The 20,000-nt window shown below is 43.5% G+C and overlaps 1 protein-coding gene across 2 annotated transcripts in view; it reads left to right on the top strand.

The window, feature by feature from the left end:
* Positions 1 to 9,586: 9,586 nt before the first annotated feature.
* Positions 9,587 to 20,000, top strand: part of susd6 (sushi domain containing 6) — a 53,145-nt gene continuing 42,731 nt past the window's right edge. The window contains exon 1 of one of the 2 annotated variants that reach the window (XM_083643101.1): positions 9,587 to 9,814. The gene's annotated coding sequence lies outside the window, so the exon portion shown is untranslated. Of the gene's footprint in view, positions 9,815 to 10,071; positions 10,213 to 20,000 lie in introns of those variants that run through there. The other variant, XM_083643102.1, reaches the window with a different exon arrangement.

Here is a 20,000-nt window from a genome sequence, read left to right as displayed (position 1 = left end):
TCTTTTCAACAATGATTGCATTGAGACTGGTTCCTTCTTGGAAAAGCTTACTGTACATGATTACAGATCAGAAGTACAGGAGCGCAGTCCCGAATGACAGTCATTTAAAGATCTTATAGGCAGAGCGCATATCCACTGGACCCAGCATGTTTTGACTAGGAGCAGAGGAAATGTGACCCTGTGTGGAGCAGAGAGGAAGGGAGAGCAGGGATGAAGGCCACAGCTGAGAGGGTGTCTCTGTCTGTCTCCTACAGCATCTATCTATGTGTACTTCTGAATAATGACTAATAACTATCTGTTGTATCTGTCAGATTACATCTGTCTTGACACAGATGTTGAAGGCAACTCTGTAGACTGTTATATTCTAGCCGTGTACAGGGCACCGTGACATGGCACGGTGTGAGATAGACAGGAACTGCAAATGTAGGCTACAGGTTATCTGAATGGTGTGCCTGTCTGTCTGTACATAGATCAGAATGTATCTATGTGTATGCCATTATGATTAATAAATAACTAATAGCAATAACTATGTATATCTGCTTAATAGCTATTGATTATGAAATAAAGCCAATGTAACTTAAATTTTCTATCACCTACTTTAATTCATGTGCAACAACTTCCTTTGTCTACTGACTGTTATAGGGGAAAGCCATACTGATACTTAATTATTGGGTGCTAATAATGTATGTGGTATATGGTTCGTAATTACTCGTATGAACCAGTAAACTACTATGCATGTTAATGATGTGTTCCATAATCTAAAGTTTTACCAGAATGAAATATTTATTTCCCCTCAAAATACTACAGCATAATTCATATCATTTTTTGACTTATGTCAGCCTAAATAGATGGGGAAACTATCCCACAATTTAAGGGGTTTAGCTGCTATAGGTTTTTCCTCCACAACATCTGTTTGACTCCTCCACTTGCTCTGTCACAGCCTCACGGGCACTTGAAACATTCCTCTTGGGTGAGTTGAATTCTCCTGCTGAAATGTTTACCAGAATAGGACGGCACATTCCTCAGTAATACAAACAACACAGGGCACGGTGGCGCAGTAGTAGGCGCTGTCGTCTCACCAAACAGGAGATGCGCAAAAATAATGAATAGCTGTTATTTTGTTCAGTGAAATGATATGAGATCAATGCATAAGAATGACTCATCCTAGGTTCACTGAGATGCTGTTAACTCCCCAACAGTTGCACTTATATACTAAACAACAACAACAACAACATATCTACAATGACCGGAGCTCAATCTTTGACCCTGAATGAGGCATTTGGATAATTTAATTATTATTTAAACCAACCCAAAGAATTAAGATTCACATTTGAGTTAGAAGCATCAGTAAGGTTGACACTGAAGCAAATTATCAAATTAAATAAAAGGGTGAATGCTTTTTTATAATCAAAATGTAGTCATTCTAATAATAATTTAATGAATTTGAAATCATTGTGTAGCACACTATTGTAGTTTGTATATCCACAAATACATGGATAATCCCAGTAGTGCTACCCACTACTTGCTTAGCTTGTTAATCGCCCCAATACTTATATTGTATAAGATTGTAACTACATTGATAGATGAGTAGAAGTATGAGTATTGGTCTTTGTTTCTAATTCAGTATTGTAATATGGATGAGAAAGAGAAATGGCGCAAAATCATGTTCGGCCAAATCAAATGTATTTCTAAATTCATTTTAACAAACACAATTTTCACAAATAGCAACGGACACACCTATATCATAGAGGTTAAAAGAACTGCAGGGAATTAAACAAAGGGAAAAGAATGGCTGGTAAAGTGGGAGTTAAAGTAGATTGTAAACTGTACTAAAAAAAGATATGATCTTGAATCTGGACTCAAATTCTGAGGCAGTGTCCGATTCCCTAATGGTAACATGCGTGCTGTGATAGTACTATGACATAAGACTACAATCAGCATTTACTTTTTTCATTCTCTTTTTACCACGGCACTGGGCCAGAGTCAGTCAGTCACTGACTCACTGACTCACTCACTCACTCACTCAGTCATGGACATCTAGGGATAGGAAGGTGATAGAGTGCCGGGAGTCGAGGGGTGGGTATAGAATTAGTGGCTATAGGGTGCTAGCCAGGGTATAGGGCTAGGGTGTGTTGTGGGGGGCAGGGGGCGCTGAGGGAAAAGTGGCACCATGGTCTAAAAGGTTTGCTCTTGTTAAGGGTTTTACATTATTTATCGTGAAACACGCGAGCAGCAAAAGAACACCATATAATTTAGACACTATGGATCTGGATCCGAATACAAATACAGTATTTGGAAGAGCACAATGGGTTTTTCAGACATATAAACACCTGGCAAAGTACTCAAAACCGCTTCTGTGGTTAGTTCCCACTACAGGTGTCTCACATTTTGCCATCACACACACGCGCGCGCGCGTGCACACACACACACACATACACATACACACGCAGCTAAATGCTAACTATGCTGAATGGGGAGAACAGGAGGATTTACCCCACCCTGACCACGCCCCCAGCCAGCTACCCCAGCGTCTATGATGAGACATTGACTGTATCTATATGCTTGCTGTTAATTAAAATTTCTTGCTTATATTTCTTTTATTCTTCATATTTTTTCTTCTTCTTTTTACATGTACGGGGGGATCTAATCTAATCACATACAGCAAAACCACAAAATTGCAAGCCATGCAACAGTTTTAGTACAGTGTGCAAAAACTGCATATTCTGAGCATGTACAACAGAAGTCATTCACATTTGTTTTGTATGTTCAGATTCTTTGGTATGTATGTATGTAACCTAATGTATTAATGCTCTTTGGGGCCCTCTTTTGGTCTTAAGGTCTAATGTGCTGGGTGGAGTGCCACAACAGCATGTTCCAGACTGATTATATGTTGACCAGACCCTGATGAAGACCTAGTCCGATACGCGTTGGTCTGTTTACTCGCCTTGTGCTCAAAGATCCGGCAGTGGGCAGTGGGCAGTGGTGGCCTGAAGGTTAGTAATGCAAGCCTGTGACCAGAAGATCGCCTGTTGGCAGGATAAATCCCCCCCCCCCCCCACATCCCACCCCATTACCACAACTGAGGCGCCCTTGAGAAAAGCCCTTAACCCCAGCTGCTCCAGTGGAGCTGCTCAGTGGCCAGCAGATCAGACGGTGGTTGTACTGTCAGCTTCCAGGTGTGAATGTGGACAGGGCTGTTCCTGAAGAAGAGAGCATTGCCCTCAGTGAGACTATACAATATGAAGGTTACCAATTGATAGAGAATCAAATTCCACAGCCAAAAGGTAAACAGTGAACCACTTGAAGGAAACCAGTTGAAATGAAATGATGGAGCCAGGAGTCAGAAGAAGTCGTCTGATATGATGTATTTCACATAGATCTTGGCCAAGAGATGCACTCTTGTATATTCATGGATGGATACACAGGCTTACATAAAATGAACAGAAAGTCACAGACATTTATAGGACCCAGATCAGGTTACATCAGCCCTGCCACATATTTTGAAGGCATTCTGCAGACATGACGTTGACATAATGGCAGGGATTCTATAGACAACCTAGCTTTCTGCAGATGACCTAGCATTTTTCTGGCCCTGCAAAGAGTACCATGACAGGGCTCCCTGTGAGATAGGAATATGGTGCCTGTCTGTCTGTGTACAGTATGCACAATAACTCTGTGTATTAGGCTAACTATGTGTCACTTAAATGAAAGTGTATGTTATATGAATATATTATGAATAACTAGTGATTGTCCAAATAAAGGCTAATGTGATTTAAATTTTCCCTGTCACCAATGATGATGTTGATTGGTAGAGTTCTTTCACAGCACAACCCATGCTGTTCCTTTTTCTTTTCTTTTTTTAAAGTTTTATTTACACAATAAGAAAATACACGTTCACAACATAGAGGTTTACAAGACAAGTGTTTGAGGTAATGCAAAGGCCTCCCATGCTGTTCCTCACAGTAGCTCTGGAAAGTTTGGAAAAAACAAATGCAAGGTCAATGGGGTCACGTTCATGTAGCCTACAGCTGACTGAAGCTCAGTAAAATGTCATCCACCGTGCACACAAAGTACATTTCAGTGAGCTTGTACATACAGGAGGAGTGTGCCCGCATTGACCTTGCATTTGTTTTTACCCAACTTTCCAGAGCTTTTTGTTTTCAAGATGATTTTTGGAGCATTTTTGCCTTTATTGGAAGGGGCAGTGGATAGACAGGGGGTGGGGGGAGAGAGGGGGGATGATATGTGACAAAGGACCACGGGTCGGATTCGAAGAGCCTGTAACGCGCTCTACCAGGTGAGCCACCGGGATGCCCCAACTTTCCAGAGCTACTATGGATGGGGAGTCCCCATCCATAGTAATAGTGAGAAAGAACTACACCAAACAACTTCATCATAGAGACACTGCATGAAATAGGCCACGCCCATCACGGGGGGAAAAGCTCCGTTCATTTCCACACACCAGCGTCATTTTCCTTGAATTAAACATAGCTAAAAGCTGTTGTGTGGTGGGCTGCGCAGACAACAAATGTAAAAAAATCACCAGTTAAAGTTTTTTTGTACTCCCGAGGAAAACAAGGAAGCCATTGAGCATTGGTGAGAAGAAAAATGTGGATGTTGCTGTCAATGAAGTAAGTTGGAGTGTTCATCTTCTGTATATACGATCTTTTTGTGCAAGACCCGACCATGCACGCGACATAGGAGAACGCCAGGATTGGACGGGAGTTTGTGTTTTCCCCTGTTTTGGGCGTGGTTTCTGAATGATGACGCGCTCCACAGTGTCTCTATGGGTTAAGTAGCAAATAGGACTAGACTTAAAAAAATGTCAACTATCACTTTAAGTACTACTACTCTGAGATGTTTGATACATAACGACCAAGACCTTATGAACCACTGTGTTAAGATCACTGCTTTCTGGCAGGTACTCTTGTTGTCCAAGTGCTTCCTGAAGAACTCTGGACTCTTACCCACAGGTCCAGCTGAGCCTCAGACTGGGCTTTTGACTCACCACCAAACGGCAGCACAGACATAATTCATACAGGGCACCTCCAAGAAGTGACCAGCTTTGGGGTATCTAACCACCTCCAAGGTTTTTTTTACCATGACTCCTCAATGTTTCAGTAGCGTGCTTGGCAAAAAGAGAACCGTTCCAGTTGTGGTCGTCTTCAGAAACAGAAATACTATTCGCTACAAACACATTCAAGTTCTCATACTCACCGGTATAATCACTATGACTAAAATTGGAAATAGAATATTTGTGTGTGTGTGTGTGTGTGTGTGTGTGTGTGTGTGTGTGTGTGTGTGTGTGTGTGTGCGTGCGTGCGTGTGTATACACACATATATATATATATATATATATATATACACACACACACACATATATATATACCGGTATATATAAATATATATACATATACACACACACACACACACACATAAAACATCTGCACTAAGAAATCTGAATATAATCTAATAAGAATCTTTGCCTCAAAAATGTACTGAAAGAATCATCGATAATCGAAGAATTAACTAAAAAAACTTTAATTTAATAAAACAATTGAAATGAACCTGTGAAAAACAACAATCAGTCAGATGCTGTAAGCATAGACCCCTACCCCCCCCCCCCCCCCCCCCCCCCCCGACTTGGCATCTGGTAATATGTTGAATATGTTGTGTTCAACTGCCAGGCCAGATTCCATGATAATTGCATTCATAAAGAAGACAGGTATGATGAGTTGGGATCAGATGACAATATCTCTGTATCTGACTGAAATCAGAAAATGATATGTTGCCCTGTCATTATAAGGTGGTAGTTCTACTTCTGTTAAGTATATCCTATTTCGTGTTATATTTGACAACACATTATGAGAAACATCAGAGCAATGTGTGTATGAAAGCCAAGTAGCCACTAGATGGCAGCATTGGCACAGAGAATTTGAGAAAGCGTCAGCACTTGAAACACCTTGCAGTATTTTCTTCTTTTTATAAGAACAGTCCTTTACAAGAACTATACTTTATCCATTACATTACATTACATTACGTCATTTGGCAGACGCTTTTATCCAAAGCGACTTACAATAACACATTTTTTGTCAGCAATAGAGCAATCAACTATGGAGCACAGTCTATGACAACTACAAATTCTGAAGGAACAGTGGTACAAGTTTAGGTTAGTTTTTTTTTTTTTTTTTTTTTTTTTTAATAAGGAAAGAGAGAGAAAGAAGTTAGATCAAGAAGGGCCCAGATGGAGCCTGAAAAGGTGTGTCTTTAGTCTTTTCCGAAAGATCGGCAGTGATTCAGCCGTCCTGACCGAAGGTGGAAGCTCGTTCCACCATTGAGGTGCCAGGGACGAGAAGAGTCGAGATCGGGATGAGCGACTTTTGAGCCCCCGTAGCGAAGGAGGGGCGAGGCGACCTGCACTGGTGGAGGAGCGAAGGGAGCGCTGAGAGGTTTGGAACCTGACCATGGATTGCAGGTACAGGGGAGCTGACTGGTGTACTGCCGTGTAGGCCAGTACCAGTGTCTTGAATTTGATGCGGGCCGAGATGGGAAGCCAGTGGAGCTCCTGGAAGAGGGGAGTAACGTGAGAGAATTTGGGTTGGTTGAATACCAGACGGGCTGCAGCGTTCTGAATGAGCTGAAGCGGTCGGATGTCGGTGGCAGGTAGGCCGGCCAGGAGCACGTTGCAGTAGTCCAGGCGGGAGGAGACAAGAGACTGGACCAGGAGTTGAGTCGCTTCTCTTGTGAGAAAGGGACAGATTTTGCGGATGTTGTAGAGAGAGAACCTACAGGAACGTGCTGTAGCAGCTATGTTGGCAGAGCAAGACAGCTGGTTGTTAAGGATCACCCCAAGGTTCTTAGCTGTTTGGGAGGGAAGTACAGTGGTGTTGTCAATGGAGATGGAGAGATCTGCGAGAGGGCAGTCTTTTCCTGGGAGGAAGAGTAGCTCTGTCTTACCAAGGTTGAGCTTGAGGTGGTGGGCAGACATCCAGTCGCCAATGTCTTTGAGGCATGCAGAGATGCGAGCCTCGATTTGAGTGTCGGAGGGGGGGAAGGAAAGGAAAAGCTGGGTGTCATCAGCATAGCAGTGATAAGAAAAGCCATGAGAAGAGATCACATAGGCAAGAGATCTGATATAGAGAAGGAAAGGTAAGGGGCCCAGGACTGAGCCCTGGGGGACACCGGTGGTAAGAGGACAGGATCTGGAGAGGGACCCTCTCCATGAGACCTGGTATGAGCGGTTCGAGAGGTAGGAAGCAAACCAGGAGAGTGCAGAACCTGAAATGCCGAGGTCAGACAGAGTGGAAAGAAGGATTTGGTGGTTGACTGTATTGAAGGCAGCAGACAGGTCAAGGAGGACAAGAACAGAGGAGAGGGATGAGGCCTTAGCAGTGTGAAGGGCCTCTGTGACAGCAAGAAGAGCTGTCTCAGTGGAGTGAGAGGCCTTGAAACCGGACTGCAGAGGGTCCAGGAGGTCATTTTGGTAGAGTAGCAGAGTAGAGTAGAGTAAAACAGATCAGTACAGCACACTAGACAGCTTAGAGCAGAAACTCAAATGTGTTCTGATAAGCAAGCCAGGTGGAGCACTTTTAAACTACAGTGACTCCTCTCCTCACAGCAATCAGAGGGTCGTTGAAAGAGGTCACCTGATACCAGTCAGCTGATTATCAGAGCCCACAAGACACTTTTCTTTTAAAATACAGTAAAGCTACTAAAAGTCAAACTAAACTTACCAATTATACCAGCAGAGTAGAGTAGAGTAAAACAGATCAGTACAGCACACTAGACAGCTTAGAGCAGAAACTCAAATGTGTTCTGATAAGCAAGCCAGGTGGAGCACTTTTAAACTACAGTGACTCCTCTCCTCACAGCAATCAGAGGGTCGTTGTCCTAATTCATTGTCTATACAACAACTCTACATACATCTGGATGACATCACTGATTAAAGGCATTGTTGTGGTTTATTATGCTCTATGGGACTGTCTTGGGTCACTGGCCCTTTTCACAGCAAATATTTTGAGGTGGTGAAGCTGGAAGTAAAGCAAGTGTAACCAATAACATTAATGAGGACCCTGGCAGCGGAACACCTAAATGGAATGGAACCATCATTAATGGTATTGGTTACACCTGCTTTACCTCCTGCTTTACCACCTCAAAATGGTTGGTTGCTGTGACCCTTTTCACAGCAACCGGTTGAAGGTCTTCTTAAGCCCAATGAGTGCACCGGGCCCAGGTGCCCCCAATCAGCCTAACGACCCCAACACCAGGCTCCTACAAGGGGAGTGGGAGGGTCATCACAAAAGCTAAAATCTCAGATGCGGATCCAGACAAGACCTGGGACAAAATCTTATCAAGTTGGGGTCCGTGGCCTAATTTACATCAGTTTAGTGGTCCTTGACATGAAGAAGTTTGAGAACCACTGACATAGAGGAATGGTGGTGGTCTCCGTTATGGAACTTCAGGAAGATAGTGAGATGATGACATTGTGTTGGGATATATTAGAGATCCAGCATCATACATAATGTTTTCTCCCTGTTTATTAATTATGATTACCTTATGTTTCACTGTCTAAACAAATTAATTTGCAGTTATCCCCTATATTGACTACCATAAAGTTTCTCTCTGCTCTTGGTCGCTTGTTCATAAGATACATTATGTTTTGCAGCTGAACTGAGGTCAGCTATCTCATCTGAGGAAATTGAATCATGTCCGCCTCCCTCTTTCTTCTCACTAGTGGTAATATCTTTTTGTGTGATGAATGGAATATGTTTTATAGAGATATTTGCTATCTGCACTGACTTAACTCTCATTGCAATTGCGGCCTGTAAATATATAATGAAAGTGCCTCTCCAGCAGGAACATGATATCAGGGCTTCTGCTACATCAGCATTTGGTGTGGCTAAAAAAAATCACCCACTGCCCCTAAGGAGAGATTAAACATAGGCTATTACAAGATTATAAAACCATGTAGCTTTAACATTTCCAACAGACATAGGCTATATCATGACTGTTGTGAACATGCTCAACCCCCCCCCCCCCCCCATTACCCTATAATTAAAGGGCAACATGTTTATCTAACATATTTTTAACCAAAATAGATAGATGACACATTGTGGCGCTGTATTCTGGAGTTTAAAAACCTACACTGATTGGCCTGATGGAGGCGCTTTAATTAAAGAGCAACATTTCTAACTCTGCAGTGTCAAGCCAGACACGATAAAAAGGGGACTTCCTGTCACAACCTTCAAAATAAAACGTTGTTTTATTTATTTATTTATTTATTTATTTATTTATTTATTTATTTCGTTATTTATTTATTTATTTATCCATTCATAAAAGCGGAAATGTAAAATGAATTGAAATACCAGCACCATACAGCATAATCTTAGTAACTGATTAACAGCTATAGTTTCACTACACATTCATTGCAATGGTTTTATTTAGCATTATAATAAACGTGCTTTTATTTTGAAGCCAAACCGCTTTCCTGTAGACTTGACAGATTTGGAGCCGCCCCTTTAACGGGGTAACCATAGAGACCGTGCGAGAGGCAGCTGGTGGAGCTCACAGTGAGCGTTTCCGCTTACCGAAAATAAAGAGCTGGCAAGCTGAGGACGAGAGACGAGGCACAAGCAGACTCTATACTGACTATACTGACGGACGGACATACACACGCACGCACGCGCGCACGCGCGCGACCAAAACACACGCTTATTCAGCTCCTACTACAGCTTTGGCTGTCTCCATTTATATGACAGTTCAGGCCTCGAATGTGAAACGGAAAGAGGAGGGCTCTGCTCTAACCTGCACATTGGTGAGTATTTTCTATTTTTTCGCAAGCTAAGCAGACAGGCCAATAGCTCTCTCCGTCTGTCTGTCTGTCTGTCTGTCTGTCTGTCTGTCTGTCTGTCTGTCTGTCTGTCTCTGTCTCTGTCTCTGTCTCTCTCTCTCTCTCTCTCTGTTTGTTTGTATTTTCTTGATGAAAATGTCGTCAGTCGAGGGCAACGTAATAATTTGTCAACGCACGGATGTCATCTAATTAACGTTAACGTCACGTGTATGTATGGAGTTAGCTCTGAGCAGTGAATATGTGATCTCTCAGCTTAATGCCATATTTAGTTACTGACAGGTCAAAGGGATTGAATATCATCAAACCATCCGTTTCTATCAGAGGACATGTCCGTGCTAAATGTCCACCAAAACTTCAAACCGGTGAGCAACGTTAACTGCTCTGGCAGTCTACACTGCTACACTATAACCACATTGTTACATTGTCGTCACATGAGCTGTGATAATGGTTACAACGTTGCAATGGCCGGGCCCGCTAACGTTAGTAAAGTGATACACTATAAAATGTCGCAGTGTGACCGAATGTTAAACAAAGACAGGCTATATAATACGAGGCTGAAGCAAAGCTCGAACAAAGGGAACGTTATAATAATGTACTCATATGTTATTCGGTTAGCATAGGGTTGGTAATGCTTTCTCTTTCTTTTTGTCTGACGCTAGTATTGTGTAGGCTGTCGTGTACTGTGTAGACTTTGTGTATTGTGTACTGTAGGTTGTGTGTGTATTGTGTACTGTAGGTTGTGTGTATAGTGTACTGTAAGCTGTGTGTAGTATCTGTGTGTTGTGTAGGTTACTAGGCTATTGTGTACACTCTTGTCTTTGTTTAATAGCTCGCAGTACAGTTGCACGTGTCGACGCGTGTGACTTTGCGTTCAGGCTGCTCTGGAGGCAATTGGCCAAGTTTGAGCCGGTTGCAGTGATGTGTTATTGACTTGTGAGGGTCTCTCCCCCGCACAAACTCCATTTCCAAACGCTTCAATTTAATTCTATTGAGCGTTTCCAATGCAAATGTTTTCTTTTCTTTCCATAGCCTATGCATCAAGCAGTTTGCTTGTCTCTTGTCATTTGGGTAGGACAAGACATATGACACTTGCCATATTGTAGGATAGGAACCAAATGTGATCTTCACAGTTAAATGAGAGCAATTAACTCATTGAATGCCATGGACGTCCTTCGACGTCCAATTAAATAGTGACGTAGAATGCCACGGACGTCCTTCGACGTCCAATGCGTTTTTTGACGGTGGGACGTCGATCAAAGCCTTCCGCAGCTCCTGTACAACTATAGTAGCTATTGGAGGTGTATAACCTATTTTACGGACTCATTAGGTGGCGACAGTGCTTGCTCGGTGCAGTCCAGATTAGAGACAGGTCCGAGAAACAGCCTAAAAGCCGTGGATCAAAGACAACCCGATGCATGCTCCCAGAGCCATTTGCTCTGTCGCGGGAGCTGACATTGGCTCCGAACAGGAGTCAATCCGCGCTCACAACTGAGCCCCTCTGTCCCTGTCTGTCTGTCTGTCTGTCTGTATAGTTTCTCCACCCGATTAGCAGACAGGAAAGCAGCCCCTGACGCCAAACCATTCAGCAATCCGGGTTGGCTCTTCCCTGCTGTGGCGCTGAGAGCCGACAGCAGCACACAAACGCAGCAATCCGAAAATATAATGGTTGCGTGAGGCTGTGTGCAGTGTGGGGAGGAGTTTACGGGGGGGGGGGGGGAGGGGGGTGGTGCACGCAGGGCATCACACAACAACTACGTCACTACATCAGAAAATATTATCTTCAGACTCAGTGAATGTGCTTGAAATGCTGCATTTCACAAAAGGCGGATTATCTCAGCTAATAATTTGAAAAGCCTGAAAACGCTGAAAACAACCTATCTTCTCCGGCTCATAACTAAAGAACGGAAAATGGTATCAATAAACTTTTTTTTGCTGATGATACAATAGAGCCAGCTCGTTCTTGTGCGTGTTCGGTGTTTACATAGTAATATCACACAATATTCTGTGGGCCTCGAGAAATCACTGAAAACGCTCTGAAAACTCTGGCACTGGGAGCATCCGTTCTCCAAAAGTGGCTGGCACTGAATGAGTTAAAGACCAAGCAAAAGTTGCCAAGAAGAACCTATGTCTACTTATTTCTCACATATACCTAATTACATTATTACCCTCATTGTCATCAATCATTGCTGGGTCCCCAGAGATTTAGTGTAAGATGGATTCAAACGTTTTGGTGGCAACAGGCTACGTATTTGATGTATGGACATGGACATACTTCTGGTTTAATATGCCCACGTTCCCTTTATTTCCTGATATTTTATGTTGTCCCACCCTATCACACCTATGAGTTGAGTTGTAGGTATTATTTAAGTGAGCAATAGTATCTGATCTTCATGCCAAACCTTCTGAGTCAGATTATTTTGCTGCTCAGAATGTGTGTTATTGTTTGTGATGGTGAGACTTTAACCCATTCATAAAGGAAAACCATCTCCAGGTTTGAATCAAGCCATAATAATGGCCTATGTGACTCCCATTGTACAGAAATATTGACTTGTTTTGCACCGGTTTTACTGTAACTAACAAAGATCTACAATCTACAGCCTAAAAGAAATGGTTCTTGGTTTAACCGTGCATAACTGCAGTGAGATAAAATAACAAAATCCCTGTCCTGCATTCAGACGCTGTTCTGTTTGACAACATAGCACCTAGAGAAAGCATCTTGTGAATAAAGATAACATTGTTTCTGGCTTCAATCCCACTCTCAGATCTCCGTACCTTTCACCAGTGCCATATGCCAACAACACATATGCCAATGTTTCTCTCATTTTTATTCTACTCTCTCTCTCTCTGCTCTTTCACTGCTTTATTCCTCTTCTCACCCAGCTTTCTGCCCCCTCTCTGTATTTCATCTCAGCTTTCCTCTCCTCTCTCTGCTTCTCTCCCTCTCCTCACTGTCTGGCTGTCTGTCACTCCCTCACTCTCTGCTCGCGGTAGCAGAGGGATGCTCAGGCGCTTTGGGGCTTAACACTACATCATGTGTGGTAACAAAGGGTCCTTTCTGTGCTGCCGTGCAGAGGGCTCCCTCCACAGGGCTCCAGCAGCAGCACTGGGGCCTGTCGGGTGGAGATCTCCTCTGGGCTGTTTCTTTGGCACACTGAGTGCTCTCTGTTCCCGGACACATGCCTGCGTCGCTGCTGCTCTTCTTGGCTCCCTTTGCATTCCAGGAGTCCAGGCCAGCTGAGAAACTGCAGTAGCAGCCTGCTGGCTGGCTGGTGGCTGAAGTGGAGAGTTGCGTGTATTTTTTCCCTCCCGAGTCGAAGGCACCTCCACTTTTCCCGTGTAACGTGGTCTACACAATTGACAAATAACATTGCTGTTTCAGAGTCTTGGGGTACTTTGGATCTTCTTGTTGCTCACTTCTCTCTTACCAAAATAAGAAAGACAGTGTAAAAAGGGATCTCTTGAAATAACATCAAAGTATGTCCAAAATATGCCTAACGCTAAAGACATGGGCATGTCTTAAAAAGTTACAGCAACTAAGATTTGTTGCTCTTTGCAAATGTGTGAATCATCAACATAGTACTTCCTCATTATAATACATCCTCATTATGTTCTGGTTTGGGATGACACGCCTGTGATTTTAACAGCTTTTTTAGGCTGACTTCAGAGCAGCGTTGTTCTGGAAGTGGCAGTATTGCTCTCATAATGATGTGGTTCTGCACCGTCCTGCTGATCATGCAATCTGACAGAGAGAGAGAGCTGCGATCAGCTACTGCTCTACCAGAACATGATAACACTGTGTCCTACTGCTCTAGCAGAACATAACACTGTGTTCTACTGCTCTACCAGAACATAACACTGTGTCCTACTGCTCTAGCAGAACATAACACTGTGTTCTACTGCTCTAGCAGAACATAACACTGTGTTCTACTGCTCTAGCAGAACATAACACTGTGTTCTACTGCTCTACCAGAACATAACAGTGTGTTCTACTGCTCTACCAGAACATAACACTGTGTCCTACTGCTCTAGCAGAACATAACACTGTGTTCTACTGCTCTAGCAGAACATAACACTGTGTTCTACTGCTCTAGCAGAACATAACACTGTGTTCTACTGCTCTACCAGAACATAACACTGTGTCCTACTGCTCTAGCAGAACATAACACTGTGTTCTACTGCTCTAGCAGAACATAACACTGTGTTCTACTGCTCTAGCAGAACATAACACTGTGTTCTACTGATCTACCAGAACATAACAGTGTCCTACTGCTCTAGCAGAACATAACACGGTGTTCTACTGCTCTAGCAGAACATAACACTGTGTTCTACTGCTCTACCAGAACATAACACTGTGTCCTACTGCTCTAGCAGAACATAACACTGTGTTCTACTGCTCTACCAGAACATAACACTGTGTTCTACTGCTCTAGCAGAACATAACACTGTGTTCTACTGCTCTACCAGAACATAACAGTGTGTTCTACTGCTCTACCAGAACATAACACTGTGTCCTACTGCTCTAGCAGAACATAACACTGTGTCCTACTGCTCTGCCAGAACATAACACGGTGTTCTACTGCTCTACCAGAACATAACACTGTGTTCTACTGCTCTACCAGAACATAACACTGTGTCCTACTGCTCTAGCAGAACATAACACTGTGTTCTACTGCTGGAGGAGAACATACAACTGTATCCTACTGCTCTAGCAGAACATAACACTGTGTTCTACTGCTCTAGCAGAACATAACACTGTGTTCTACTGCTCTAGCAGAACATAACACTGTGTTCTACTGCTCTACCAGAACATAACACTGTGTTCTACTGCTCTACCAGAACATAACACTGTGTTCTACTGCTCTACCAGAACATAACACTGTGTTCTACTGATCTACCAGAACATAACACTGTGTTCTACTGCTCTACCAGAACATAACACTGTGTTCTACTGCTCTACCAGAACATAACACTGTGTCCTACTGCTCTACCAGAACATAACACTGTGTTCTACTGCTCTAGCAGAACATAACACTGTGTCCTACTGCTCTACCAGAACATAACACTGTCCTGCTGCTCTACCAGAACATAACACTGTGTTCTACTGCTCTACCAGAACATAACACTGTGTTCTACTGCTCTACCAGAACATAACACTGTGTTCTACTGCTCTACCAGAGCATACCACTGTGTCCTACTGCTCTGCCAGAGCATCATTTATAGTTGGAACTGGCACAGCCAGTTTCGTTGGATTACTGGTCTTGCCTCTTCATGCCCTGCCAACAAAGAATGCTACTTCCTTATTGGGTTATAAGTGATTACATTGATTATGGTGGGCAATAAAGCACTGTGCCACATGATGCTGACATTATTAAATTTGTACTTTTTAGGACATAGAGTCATGGAGTCTGTCTGTCCATGTTGCAGCAGGTTGTGTTTTCTGAAGCTAATGTACAGTTGAATTAGAGCTCAGATGTACTTTAGATGTTTGTACAAGGCCCCGCCCCCAACCACAGAGGGCTATATTTAGTATGAAACAAGGAAGTAGTCTTGTGTGAAGCAGGGAAAAGTTTGACGCCCTTCCGTGTTTCTGGTCATTAAAGGTGTTTTTTTTATCTGTCAGAAAAATGGTCTGAGTGACTTATGCTTTCTGCTCTATTCTGCATTCTTCTCAATTCCATTTCTGTTACTGCATTCACTTTATAAGATTATGTTCTGTTAACTATCCAATTCCAATGCCACTGATCTAATAGGAATTGAACATAGTCACAGTATCATACTTTTTTTTTTACAATATTTTATTTTGAGTTTTTCTTAGAAAACAAACAACAACAAGCTCAGACACAGGAAAAGAAAGAAAAACAAGGCTAGGTCGAAACCTAGCATAATGGCCAGTACAGAAAAGCGTAGCCCACCAGCCTGTAAGTATTCATGTCCAGCAATCCCACCACTTGCCCACTGTTTTTGGCCGGCGGAACCAGAGTTGTTGAGTGACATCTGCTGCACGCCAATCCACTTCACAGCATTTCTATGACGGGGCAGGCTTTGGTCTTCCCTAATCAATCACTAGAGACCAAGGTGTCCACGGCAACCTAGTCTCACGTAGTCAGACCCACTGTCGACGTCATCACGCTTCCAGCGACGGAGGTAGATATCATCTACGGCTGGCACTGCGAGACTAATGGCAACCTACTGTAACCTCACGTCACCATGCTCTTCCCGAGCCTGCCGGCAGGGCAGCCGGAGCAATCTTGCTCTGCCTGTTGGAGCAGAATCTCTCTGGGCTCCCTGGCTAACACACCAGTCTCATGGAATAACGGATTCGGGACCGCAATAAAAGATGAGATGGCTTGGAAGTGAGAGACGTGTTTCATACAACTCCTCTGGCCCACCTACCAGTCACATGCACAAGCTAACGTAGCTAGCTAATGCTAGCCAGCTTCTCCACGTTAAGCAGCCAAAGTCGGCCGACTTTGTACTTTTCGTTTTAATGAACATCTTATCGTACACTGCAGTAACTAATAAGATGTTTTAATGAACATCTTATCGTACACTGCAGTAACTAATAAGATGTTCGTTAAAACGAAAAGTACAAAGTCGGCCGAACTTGGCTGCTTAATGTTAGTAGCTACGGCGCGGTAGGCTGTGTGTTAAACTACTATCTGCTTCAGGCAATCTCTCGGGTTTAATGCTCGTCACTCAATGTAGGGAAAATAAGGCTTGATGACTGAACTAGGAATGGGCATCAATAATCGGAAATCGATAATTGATCGTTAAGGAATCATGTCGATCATGTGGAATTTTGATAGAATTATTATAAAAAAATTTGCGGACTAGGTTTGGGTGGAATTCTTTCCTCCTCTCCCCTCTCCATTGCACAGCCGACTAACGTGAGGTGTAGCTTCATATCAGTGTCTAGTTTTCTGGCTGGGCGGGGTCCAAACAACACTGTTTTTAAAATGGGGAATTCACACCGGCATGCGCCGGGGACACAAAGAAACACGCCCAGTGGTCTGCGGACCTGATTGAGGCCCTTATAAACATGAAACTTCGTACACTTCTTTCCTAATTTTCAACCAAGTGTGGGTTAAAAAAAAAAAATTCCCTTTGTTATTTTTTGCTCTCGCTTAAACCAAATGTTTTATGGTCACTCATGATTCAGTAGGTCACGGGTTGGCTTGGTCGAGCCTTAAAACTCGTTATATAAGGATTTATCGAAATGTCTATGGAGAAAATGAATGCGGAACTTGCTTCCGGGGCAAATGACATCACCAAAAGTCACGTGACTGTTGAGCTCTAATGACTCCCGCATTTATGCTCGCCCCCCTCTGTAATCTGGAAATTCTGCACACTTCTTCATACATGCACCAATCTCACCAATAAAAAGTACGAACCTTAGAGCCACGGGTGTTGTCTCTGAAGTAGGGGTGTGTTCGTTCTGAAATAGTCCATACTTTATGAGTAGGAGAAGAAGAAAACAAGCTAACGAACATCACAACCAGTGTCAAACTAGCCAGAGTAAAAACGAAACTTCCGGTTACAATTTTCAAAATAAAAGCTATATGGACGAACATACAGTAACATGTTGGTATAATATTAGCTCTGACACACACCTTAGTTGTCTGTGTTCTATGTCTTCTGTGTATTTCGGATCACACACATTGCAACATGCATCAATAAGCACACACAAAAAACATTCCAACATGCTTTAATAAGGCCATTAGTTTATTTAATTACCATTCTTGTGAAGGTTCTAACCAGAAGTTTCAATGTTATTCTGGCTCACGCCTACTCCTGTGATAGTTTCACAGCGGTTATCTTCTAAACGCACAAATAATCGAGGTGTAAGCTGGAGCATGTCCTTGTTCCAGTCCGCATTTCTTTCTGTTTGGCCGAGTTCCGCAGCATCCCACCAGTGGTCCCACCCTAAGCTGAAGGCTTCCTCGGATTGACGTGCAGCAGACATCACTCAACAAAAGTGGACCCTAAATCGGTGACCAAACCAGTGCCTAAATCGGGGTGGACATAGTCAAATGTAGGGCCGCGCTGTGCGCTGGCCAAAAAGACAATACATGTGTACACATACACATCCACATCCACACACACACACACACCTGTACTCACGTGTATAAATACACGTGTGACTACTCAGCCATACAAGGGAACATACACATCCACACTCATACATATACCTACATATATATACATACATGGGCAGATATGCTGTCTATGGATCAGATGGCTGGCACATGTCTGTTGCTTGTGTTTTTGACTATCTGCCCTTTGGCACAATTCAGTGCCCAGACTGTTCTGCCAAAAACTGCTTGCGTCACTCTCTCCCACTGACCTGCACTGCATGCAGGTACGCCTCTCCAGCCCTGTTCGGGAGGTCGTAAAGGTGACCGGCATAAGGGGCACTGGTGTGTTTGTTGGCCATTAGGGATTGGTGATGGACTGAATTTATTGCTGCTGGAAATTCCCTTGCAGATTTAAATTACCTTGATCTTTTGTCATTTAAAATGTAGCCTAGTTCTAGACACTCAATGGGGAAGCACAGGCAGGGACAAAAATACGCTCTGGTGGATTTACAAGTCATTTAGAGCTGCCAACAGCACAGAGATAACATTTCCCAGAGCCTTTATCATGATATCCCATTTGAGGGTCTTGTACACTACTGATTCCCATTGGAATCGCCTTTTTCAGAGCAGCCATTTTGCATGTCAAAGGCAGGAAGTAACACAGGTGCAACCAAAAGGCCCTCTCTGTGTGTGTGTGTGTGTGTGTGTGTGTGTGTGTGTGTGTGTGTGTGTGTGTGTGTGTGTGTGTGTGTGTGTGTGTGTGTGTGTGTGTGTGTGTGTGTGTGTGTGTGCGTGCGTGCGTGCGTCCGTGCGTTCACTGTCTCTTTGCAGTAGTCCTGGGTCGTCTTTGGCAGTGGCAACAGCTACGCAGCAGATCTGCAATCAAATTGGCAGGTCTAAGTGCAGCCATGCCATTACTGTAGCCATTAGTTCAGCAGCCTGCTGTAACTGCCCTCTCCTGAGGATATGCTGCCTGCCAGCCTCCCAACCAGCCTAGCTACTGCTACTGACTAATTCCTCCCCATCTCTCTGTAGCTACACCACCAGGCCTGCGTGCACCTGGATCTCATTTATGTAATTATGGTATACGTCTCGTTGTTTCCCCCCACCCACCCAGTCACCTTGGTTGTTATTCTGGAGAGAGGAGTTGGTGTGCGTGTGTGACTGTGTGTGTGTGTGTGTTAATGTCAGTTTGTGTAGGACTCTGTTTTTTCATCCTGCTAGTCTGTTTCAAGGTGTCTAACAGTAACCCATTATCTGCTCTCCACTGCTTTGTGCTGTCATCCAGCTCTTCTGGGAACCTAGGCTTGTCTTTACATTTATATTTCAGATGTTTTGCAGAGCTTCTTACAACAGTATAAAAAAGCTTAGATTCGTCTAACAATGGGCTCACCTGGTAGAGCGCGTACCACAAAGGCTTAGTCCTTCGCACGGCCGACCCGGGTTTAAATCCGACCCGTGGTCCTTTGCTGCATGTCATCCCCTCTCTTTCGCCCCACCTTTCCTGTCTGCCTATGTGCTATCAAATAAAGGCCATGTGTCTACTGTAACAGCGTTATTATAACGATCACAGGCCATGTGTCTACTGTAACAGCATTATTATAACGATCACAGGCCATGTGTCTACTGTAACAGCATTATAACGATCACATGCCATGTGTCTACTGTACCAGCATTATAACGATCACATGCCACGTGTCTACTGTAACAGCATTATAACGATCACAGGCCATGTGTCTACTGTAACAGCATTATAACGATCACATGCCATGTGTCTACTGTAACAGCGTTATAACGATCACATGCCACGTGTCTACTGTAACAGCGTTATAACGATCACATACCATGTCTCTACTGTAACAGCATTATAACGGTCACATACCATGTCTCTACTGTAACAACGTTATAACGATCACATGCCACGTGTCTACTGTAACAGCGTTATAACGATCACAGGCCATGTGTCTACTGTAACAGCATTATAACGATCACATGCCATGTGTCTACTGTAACAGCGTTATAACGATCACAGGCCATGTGTCTACTGTAACAGCATTATAATGATCACATGCCAT

This window comes from Poromitra crassiceps (genome assembly GCF_964638095.1).
Source record: "Poromitra crassiceps genome assembly, chromosome: 9".
Taxonomy (NCBI): Eukaryota; Metazoa; Chordata; class Actinopteri; order Beryciformes; family Melamphaidae; genus Poromitra; species Poromitra crassiceps.
This window is presented reverse-complemented; position numbering and strand designations above follow the sequence as displayed.